The sequence below is a fragment of the Cebidichthys violaceus genome, unplaced genomic scaffold (assembly GCF_023349555.1).
Source record: "Cebidichthys violaceus isolate CVI_PGR_0920_01 unplaced genomic scaffold, fCebVio1.0.p SCAF_26, whole genome shotgun sequence".
In the NCBI taxonomy this organism is placed as follows: Eukaryota; Metazoa; Chordata; class Actinopteri; order Perciformes; family Stichaeidae; genus Cebidichthys; species Cebidichthys violaceus.
The window spans coordinates 2019605-2030484 of NW_027176439.1; the positions used below are offsets into that span (position 1 = coordinate 2019605).

Genomic DNA, 10880 nt, shown 5'->3' on the forward strand with positions numbered 1-10880 from the left:
CTGAGTGAGACAAACAGACAGACACTCCGTCTGAGTGAGACAAACGGACAGACACTCCGTCTGAGTGACGCAGACAGACATACACTCCGTCTGAGTGAGACAGACAGACCAACACTCCATCTGAGTGAAACAAACAGTCTGTTTGTCTCACTCAGACGGAGGTTCGGTCTGTCTGTTTGTGTCACTCAGACGAAGTATCTGTCTGTTTGTCTCACTTAGACGGAGTGTTTGTCTGTCTGCCTCACTCGGATGGAGTGTCTGTCTGTCTGCATCACTCGGACAGAGTGTGTGTCTGTCTGCGTCATTCGGACGGAGTATGTGTCTGTCTGCGTCACTCAGACGGAGTGTCTGTCTGTCTGCGTCACTCAGACGGAGTGTCTATCTGACTGCGTCACTCAGATGGAGTATCTGTCTGTCTGCGTCACTCAAATGGAATGTCTGTCTGTTTGTCTCACTCAGATGGAGTGTCTGTCTGTTTGTCTCACTCAGACAGAGTGTCGGTCGGTCGGTCGGTCGGTCGGTCTCACTGCCTCACCCAGGCGGAGTGTCGGCCGGTCTATCGGTCTGTCGGTCTCACTCAGACGGAGTGTCGGCCGGTCGGTCGGTCTCACTGTCTCACTCAGACGGAGTGTCGGCCAGTCGGTCTGACAGGCCGACACTCCGTCTGAGTGAGACCGAACGGCCGACAGTCTGTCTGAGTGAGACCGACACACCGGCCGACACTCCGTCTGAGTGAGACCGGCAGACCGGCCGACACTCCGTCTGAGTGAGACTGACAGACCGACACTCCGTCTGAGTGAGACCGACAGACAGACACTCCGTCTGAGTGACGCAGACAGACCCTCCGTCTGAGTGAGGCCGACAGACAGACACTCCGTCTGAGTGAGGCCGACAGACAGACACTCCATCTGAGTGAGGCTGACAGACAGACACTCCGTCTGAGTGAGGCCGACAGACAGACACTCCGTCTGAGTGAGACAAACAGACAGACACTCCGTCTGAGTGAGACAAACGGACAGACACTCCGTCTGAGTGACGCAGACAGACATACACTCCGTCTGAGTGAGACAGACAGACCAACACTCCATCTGAGTGAAACAAACAGTCTGTTTGTCTCACTCAGACGGAGGTTCGGTCTGTCTGTTTGTGTCACTCAGACGAAGTATCTGTCTGTTTGTCTCACTTAGACGGAGTGTTTGTCTGTCTGCCTCACTCGGATGGAGTGTCTGTCTGTCTGCATCACTCGGACAGAGTGTGTGTCTGTCTGCGTCATTCGGACGGAGTATGTGTCTGTCTGCGTCACTCAGACGGAGTGTCTGTCTGTCTGCGTCACTCAGACGGAGTGTCTATCTGACTGCGTCACTCAGATGGAGTGTCTGTCTGTCTGCGTCACTCAAATGGAGTGTCTGTCTGTTTGTCTCACTCAGATGGAGTGTCTGTCTGTTTGTCTCACTCAGACGGAGTGTCGGTCGGTCGGTCTCACTGCCTCACCCAGGCGGAGTGTCGGCCGATCTGTCGGTCTCACTCAGACGAAGTGTCGGCCGGTCGGTCGGTCTCACTGTCTCACTCAGACGGAGTGTCGGTCTGTCTGTCTCACTCAGAGTGAGACTGACTGGCCGACACTCCGTCTGACTGAGACCGACAGACCGGCCGACACTCCGTCTGTAGTGAGACCGACAGACACTCCGTCACTCAGACGAAGTGTCTGTCTGTCTGCGTCACACAGATGGAGTGTCTGTCTGTCTGCGTCAGTCAGATGGAGCTGCAAAACCAGGGTCACAACAAAAATAGTGGCTCCTTGCTGGCACAGCGGCCAAAAACAAACAAACTGCACAACACAAATGAACAATAATATGGCACAGCGGCCAGTTCACACAAACAGCACAACACAAGTAGCACTACCGACCGACCGGCCGACACTCTGCCTCAGTGAGACAAACAGACAGACACTCCGTCTGAGTGAGACCGACACACCGTCTGAGTGAGACAGGCAGACAGATCGACACTCCGTCTGAGTGAGACCGACAACCAGACCGACACTCTGCCTGAGTGAGACAGACAACCAGACAGACACTCCACCTGAGACAGACAACCAGACAGACACTCCATCTGAGACAGACAACCAGACAGACACTCCGCCTGAGACAGACAACCAGACAGACACTCCGCCTGAGACAGACAACCAGACAGACACTCCGCCTGAGACAGACAACCAGACAGACACTCCGCCTGAGACAGACAACCAGACAGACACCCCGACTGAGACAGACAACCAGACAGACACCCCCGACAGAAACAGAGAACCAGACAGACACCCCGACTGAGACAGACAACCAGACAGACACTCCGACTGAGACAGACAACCAGACAGACACCCCCGACTGAGAGAGACAACCAGACAGACACCCCCGACTGAGACAGACAACCAGACAGACACTCCTACTGAGACAGACAATCAGACAGACACTCAGACTGAGACAGACAACCAGACAGACACTCAGACTGAGACAGACAACCAGACAGACACTCCAACTGAGACAGACAACCAGACAGACACTACGACTGAGACAGACAACCAGACAGACACCCCGACTGAGACAGACAACCAGACAGACACCCCGACTGAGACAGACAACCAGACAGACACTACGACTGAGACAGACAACCAGACAGACACCCCGACTGAGACAGACAACCAGACAGACACCCCGACTGAGACAGACAACCAGACAGATACTCCGACTGAGACAGACAACCAGACAGATACTCCGACTGAGACAGACAACCAGACAGACACTCCGACTGAGACAGACAACCAGACAGACACTCCGACTGAGACACACAACCAGACCGACACCCCGACTGAGACAGACAACTAGACAGACACTCCGACTGAGACACACAACCAGACCGACACCCCGACTGAGACAGACAACCAGACAGACACTCCGACTGAGACACACAACCAGACCGACACCCCGACTGAGACAGACAACTAGACAGACACTCCGCCGAGACAGACAACCAGACAGACACTCCGACTGAGAGAGACAATCAGACAGACACTCCGACTGAGACAGACAACCAGACAGACATTCGACTGAGACAGACAACCAGACAGACACTCCGCCTGAGACAGACAACCAGACAGACACCCCGACTGAGACAGACAATCAGACAGACACCCCGACTGAGAGAGACAACCAGACAGACACTCCGCCTGAGACAGACAACCAGACAGACACTCCGCCTGAGACAGACAACCAGACAGACACTCCGCCTGAGACAGACAACCAGACAGACACCCCGACAGTGTCACAGAGACACTAACATTCGCAGACAGACAGATCCACCTGAGACAGACAACCAGACAGACACTCCATCTGAGACAGACAACCAGACAGACACTCCGCCTGAGACAGACAACCAGACAGACACTCCGCCTGAGACAGACAACCAGACAGACACTCCGCCTGAGACAGACAACCAGACAGACACTCCGCCTGAGACAGACAACCAGACAGACACCCCGACTGAGACAGACAACCAGACAGACACCCCCGACAGAAACAGAGAACCAGACAGACACCCCGACTGAGACAGACAACCAGACAGACACCCCGACTGAGACAGACAACCAGACAGACACCCCCGACTGAGAGAGACAACCAGACAGACACCCCCGACTGAGACAGACAACCAGACAGACACTCCTACTGAGACAGACAATCAGACAGACACTCAGACTGAGACAGACAACCAGACAGACACTCAGACTGAGACAGACAACCAGACAGACACTCCAACTGAGACAGACAACCAGACAGACACTACGACTGAGACAGACAACCAGACAGACACCCCGACTGAGACAGACAACCAGACAGACACCCCGACTGAGACAGACAACCAGACAGACACTACGACTGAGACAGACAACCAGACAGACACCCCGACTGAGACAGACAACCAGACAGACACCCCGACTGAGACAGACAACCAGACAGATACTCCGACTGAGACAGACAACCAGACAGATACTCCGACTGAGACAGACAACCAGACAGACACTCCGACTGAGACAGACAACCAGACAGACACTCCGACTGAGACACACAACCAGACCGACACCCCGACTGAGACAGACAACTAGACAGACACTCCGACTGAGACACACAACCAGACCGACACCCCGACTGAGACAGACAACCAGACAGACACTCCGACTGAGACACACAACCAGACCGACACCCCGACTGAGACAGACAACTAGACAGACACTCCGCCGAGACAGACAACCAGACAGACACTCCGACTGAGAGAGACAATCAGACAGACACTCCGACTGAGACAGACAACCAGACAGACATTCGACTGAGACAGACAACCAGACAGACACTCCGCCTGAGACAGACAACCAGACAGACACCCCGACTGAGACAGACAATCAGACAGACACCCCGACCGAGTGAGACAGACAACCAGACCGACACTCCGACAGTGTCACAGAGACACTAACATTCGGCTAATAAAACTAGCAAAGGACATTTTTCTACATAACACCACAGTCACAACAACCCTATCTGCTCTGTGATGGCGCAGCGGCCACAAAACACAACACAAGCACAATGCATATTAAAATAAATTGCTCTTACTGTTCGTAGCTCTCCTTCTGCGTTCAGGCTGTAGCGAGGACGTCCACGGCACTTCACAATGTATGAGGTGAAGAGGATTTCAAGCCTACAATGTTTCACTCCTGCTGCAGGACCAGGGTCACAACAAAAATATCGGCTCCTTGATGGCACAGCGGCCAAAAAAGAACAAACTGCACAACACAAATAAACAATAAGGTGGCACAGCGGCCAGTTAACACAAGCAGCACAACACAAGCAGCACTACACAACCACTCTATAGCTGGTTCAACCAGTCTGTTAAGATGAAGACCATGACACAAATGGAAATTAAACAACTGAATTTAGCTTTATCAGCACATGAGTAGACCAAATGATGAATATGAAGTTCAAATCAACAACATGTGCAGTTGAAGTGAAGTCATCAATAACTCCAGTCTCTTGTTCAGTCCATCTCAGTTCATGTCATGCTCAGTCATGTTTTTTCTCTCTCTTTTTTATGTTTGTTAAATTTTCAGTAGCAAAACTGAATTATATGCTTATTATACATATTCCAAACAAAAACACTTTAAAAACTCTACAAAAATTATTTAAATTAATCATTTATTTTTGGGGGTTTTTGGTATTTTGTTCAGACACATATTCAACGCTGAGTGCCTTGTAATATGTGTGGTATTTGTTATAAATGTACATTGATACATAGAGGGTGATAAAAGACTGCACGGGAGGGACTTAGGACCCAGGGGAATGAAGGTGAAAAAAACAGGAAGAGACGGAAGAGACGCCACACAAACAGCGGTTCACTGCTGGCTGTTATGATTTAAGCAATGCATGTGTTGTTGTCATAGTTACGGCAGCTGTTGCAAATTGACGCATTCGGCTGAAGGTCGCCAGTTAACAGGGTCCCTGTTTAAACCATAACACCGGTTCTTGTGCTAAAAATGTCCGCTTAATAATAAATTAAAAAAACCTGCGTTAATAGATAGTAATTGTTGCAGCTAATTAATGAATGCGTTAACGCGATATTAACTTGCCCAGCACTACTAAAAAGTTAACTTCACTTATAAATAACATGATGAAGACTATGGCACTTCAAACAATGCAAGTGAAGAGGAATCTTTAAAAACAAAGTTTAAATAATCCTCTTATGGAAATAAAACATAACTCATCTTCATCAGCACAATAGTGGACCAATTTAACTAAAGTATTACAATTTTCACTACAGCAATGGGAACATCTGAGCACCTTCAACTAATGTAAAATCTTTCAGGGGTCTACCACCCAGAATAAAGTACCAGAGACACATCAAACATGTCGCCTCAGAGATGACACAAGCAACACAAGTAGGCTTTAGCTAGTTCAAGATAAAAAACATGGCACAAATGGAAAGTAACAGTACCTAGCGTGGGAATCCAGTCAGTCTCAGTATTAATAAGCTAATGTTCGGCTAATGAAGTTGGCATAAAGACATTTTTCTACATAACACCACGGTCACAACAAACATATCGCCTCAGAGATGACACAAGCAACACAAGCAGGCTTTAGCTAGTTCAAGATAAAAACATGGCACAAATGGAAAGTAACAGTACCTAGCGTGGGAATCCAGTCAGTCTCAGTATTAATAAGCTAATGTTCGGCTAATAAAGTTAGCAAAAGACATTTTTCTACATAACACCACGGTCACAACAAACATATCGCCTCAGAAATGACACAAGCAACACAAGCAGGCTTTAGCTAGTTCAAGATAAAAACATGGCACAAATGGAAAGTAACAGTAGCTACCTAGCGTGGGAATCCAGTCAGTCTCAGTATTAATAAGCTAATGTTCGGCTAATAAAGTTAGCAAAAGACATGTTTCTACATAACACCACGGTCACAACAGACATATCGGCTTAGAGATGACACGGCGGCCACACAACACAAAGCAGCACAACACAAATAAGAAGTAGTTATATCAGCTCTTACTGTGTGTAGCTCTCCTTCTGTGTCCTCAGCTAGCTTCAAACGTCTGCAGACCAGATGAAAACCGCGGCTGAAATGAGTCCAACGAATTAGCTAGCTAGCATTAGCAGTGTTGACAAAAAAAATACGAAGTTTGGTTCATAACGAAATCTCCTCAGCTGGTGTCGTCTCTGCAAGCTCCTCTCTCGAAATGAACACAAGGCAGGCCTCGAGACCTCATGACTTGATCAATTTGCCAATTAAATGAAAACAAAAATTTAAAAAATGGTTGTCACCTGGCAACGAGCTCTGAGCATGCGCATTGTTGTTTTCCAAAACTACTTGGTGTACATCCCAAGTCTCTTAATTGCATCCCCGTTTCCTTCACTTGCGTCCTTTCCTTGCGTCTTAGTCCCTCCCACCAGGGATGCATGGAGGAAACCATGCGAGGAGAGAGGAACAGTCTCAGAGAGGATCCAGGCTCTCAAAATGATGCCAAACTGCTGTATATGGATATATTGAACACTATTAGTGATAAAATAAGTGAAATATATAATTATATAGTATATAAAATTACAATGGTACAGCTGGAACAAGATTACATTTTGGTTGACCTCATCTGACCTCTCTGTACTAGATCAAGATGTACTAGATAAAGCTTCACTTTATCAAAGTAAAAATTTGTATAGAGACCCTAAACATATAGTTCTATGATCTGGGAGAGCTTGAAAGCTCGTATCTACATGATTTCTAAAAAGAAATATCCTGAAATTGCTTCTTTTTTTCAGTCGAAAATTTGAATTTTCAATTTGTGCTGTGTGCCTTCTTAATTTACTCTTAACCAGTAACATATATACTGATATTTACACATATCAACACATCTCACAAGTGTTAGGGTTATTTTAATACAAAAATTATTAAAATAGCCCTTACCGTTGCAACGCTACACTCATGGGTATGCTATTTTCGAGCCGAGGGCCTAAAAATAGGGCTAGGGTCCAAGAGGTTTTAAGAGACATGAGCCGTCCTTTCCTCAGTTGCATCACATGAAGCTACGTTTGTTCCTGATGACGGAGGCCATTGATCACAGCTGATCACAGCTGAGCTGTCAATCTGGCTTTAACAGCTGGAGAGACTTTTGAGAAGTTTGTGTCTGTTCACATGATCACTGTACTTAATAATAGTAACTAATACTACTAATAACTAATAAAGACACTCAGTAATCATCACTGTACTGGTGTTTTCTCTCTGTATACTGTTACATCTTTAACATACTGTGACCTGTTCATGAGTGCAGGATCGATTTGTACGGCAGAATGCGTTTGTACGTTTTGAAATTCAGATTGTGACGTCATTATTAATTAACCCAAAATATGATTACGGTTTCTCTTGAATACTGGAATAAATGTATTAGGCTCAATGTTTCAGGTTAAATTTAAGGTATAAAACCCTCAGGAATGATCAGTCTCACGTGACTGAATGAAATGATGATAAATGATGTAAAAAGCTCTCTGACTTTAATTGTTTCCATAATAAAAGTTATTGAGGGAAATATCAGATCATGAAAAGACAAATCTTTCTAATAAATGAAGAAAGTTCTTTGTGGTCAATTGTTCAGACTACAATGAACATCTATTTAAACCAGACGGTGAATCAGAAAACATATCAAATATAAAGCTTGAGTTTAATCTGTGATCCGTCTTCACTCTGGTATGAAACTCCAGTCAGTCAGTCCGATCGGCTGCAGTGTCCAATCACATAACTGATGTGCTCGGGCTTCGACCAGACGGTCCGCGTGCTCATCGTCACCAAACTCAACGTGGCGTGAAGACGCAGACCGAGACCGAGGAGGTCCGGATCTGTACGAGACACAAACAGGAAGTGAATCACTTCTGTGAGGCTCACTCGTCTTTTATCAGAAGACAACGACGTCCTTCTGCAGCTCTTGGCATCTAGATGGGTTTTTTGCAATTTTCGCCAAAAAAAAAACATTTTACTTAAATGAACTCTGAGATCCTTTGTTCTTATTCTATTGTGTCTCTTGAATGCTGAGTTAACCTGTAGTGCAGAGAAATATTCCTGTAACACAGCGATTCCCCATATTATTAAAAAAGCCTTTATTGGGAAGAAGAAATGAGTTTTGGAAGAAGACTTTAGAGATCAAGATTTCATTTCTTTGTCTTTTGTTGCACTGTTGGCCGATGTTCTCCTGTTTTGTTCAAGTTGTCACTTTTAAAATGTTTTTTATTGAGAAATTAAATGTGCCTTTTGGAGAAAACATTTTTCTTATTGTCCTGTGTCTAATATGAACGGCTCCTTTATAACACCAGGAAGTAACGTCAAGAGGATTACTTTATCTAGAGGATTACTTTATCTAGAGGATTACTTTATCTAGGAACACAATAGAGTCTACACAGCTGCTTCAGGCTTTGGTCTCGTTCAGAATTCTTCTTTCATGTTGTCGACATATTACAGTCAAAGGTTTATATACACACACACACACACACACACACGTTAGGGTCGTATGTCAGACTATTATATTGTGTAAAAAATCAAATAAAGAGTTGCTGCTGACGTTATTTAATGCCTCATATGTGAGGTTTCAAAATGACACTATTTTTGTATTGCATACTTGACCTGTTTAATATTTACATATTCTTTAAAAAAAAAAAGTTTAAAGAAACCAGAACCAGAGCGAAATGTGATGATGCAATGTGACTCTTATCTCTTCGATTGAGAATGTAATATTTGGTGATGTACATATATCTCAGATCCCATTTGTTCAATCATGAAAAACTAAGACTTTGGGGTAGAAAGGTTTCCATCCATCCATGTGTGTCACTCTCAATGCTTTTGTCTCAACCTTTTCGGGTTCAACAGTCCCGTCTAGACCTGTTGGTGGGGAGCTGGGCTTTTGTGCAGTTCAATCATGAGAGACAAGTGAATATAAAATTAAAAACAAGTAGTTAACATTTATTATGACAGATGATGCGTTCATGAGTTACGCAGAACTTCTTTGACGCTTGAACACGACGAGGAGATTTGTGATCCAGTTGCGATCGTCCCGAGCGGCAACAATATAAATCCCTCTCCGTGGAGTCCAGACACTGGTGGTGATGGTGGCTGATGAGGATGATGAAGCTGATGAATCTGCGAAGACTGGGCGGAGATGGGGAGGTGCAGCGTGAACGTACTGAAGGTAGAGAGACAATCGTATTTAAAGACAGACAGCGGCAAGATGATATGCTAATGATGTCCTTGTGCTATTGGCTAGAGACCAGCTGATCTAGACAGCCGATATCATGATTGACAGCCCCAAACAATAACAACAAGGAAATAATGTGTGCATGCATGCATGAGGAGTGACGGCAGATGTATGGTAAATAAGCTATGGGCTTAGGCATGCATGAGTATAGTCTTCCTGTCTGAACTTACGCTAGAGCTTCATTTGTTGGAAGGTTTGGCTGATCTCTCTGGCCTGACTGCTGCTGCTGCTCCAGCTCTCCCCCTACAGGACACAACACATAAGACACATAATCTACGTTTTGATACACAACAGACTGAATATATACAGTATACAATATACTTCTTTTTGACACAATTAAGCGTTGCCAAACTCAAACTTTCCAAGACCTTTAAAATGTTTCCTTCATTCAAATAATTCCCTGCAGCTCCTACGAGGAAAACAAACTCGTTCCAGTGAAGCTAACCCACATGAAGCCGGACATAAATATGCAGCAGGATAGACGAGAGGAAAAGTAAGCATCACACAGGAAATCATCCAGTGCGAACAAACAACCGCGCAACACGTCGGCCAAGCGCGCGACTCACCTGGCTGCAGGGGTTCTGGCTGGATTTGTCCGCTTAGCTCCTCTCTTGGCCACGCTGGTCTCAGAGGACCCCTTCACTCCTGCTGGTTGGGCGATGGACTGCTTGGCGGCTCTCTGATTTTCAGCCTCCGGTCGGTCCTGCCACCACCTCTGTTCTGAGCAAACAGGAAAAAGGGGCTTTAATGTGGACGAGCAGGTCGTTTCCAAAAGGCCATCATAACTGTTACCGTAGACAGAGACAGTGAGCACACTGTGCAGACAGCTATGGCTTCCTTTGACCCGTCTGAATTTGGGTTGTCGTCATATTGAGCCAGCTGTGCCAGACCCCAAGAGACACAGGGCGTGGCCGTCCCGCGGCGTGGTCACCACCGCTAGCTGGCAAGCCTGTAAAAGAGACATTACACATAGAGGAACATTACTTTAAACCCATCCAGGTGGCCGTGCTCCGGCTTGTTTCCCAGTGTTCCACAATCTTTCC

The 10880-nt window shown here is 46.2% G+C and overlaps 1 long non-coding RNA gene across 1 annotated transcript; it reads right to left on the minus strand.

Annotated features, from left to right (window-relative positions):
* Window positions 1-9519: 9519 nt before the first annotated feature.
* LOC137879948 (uncharacterized) lies at window positions 9520-10080 on the minus strand. The gene is made up of 2 exons (XR_011103774.1): window positions 10008-10080; window positions 9520-9765 (listed from the first exon to the last, which is right to left on the minus strand). It is a non-coding gene; the product is annotated as an uncharacterized lncRNA (long non-coding RNA).
* Between the last annotated feature and the right edge of the window lie 800 nt (window positions 10081-10880).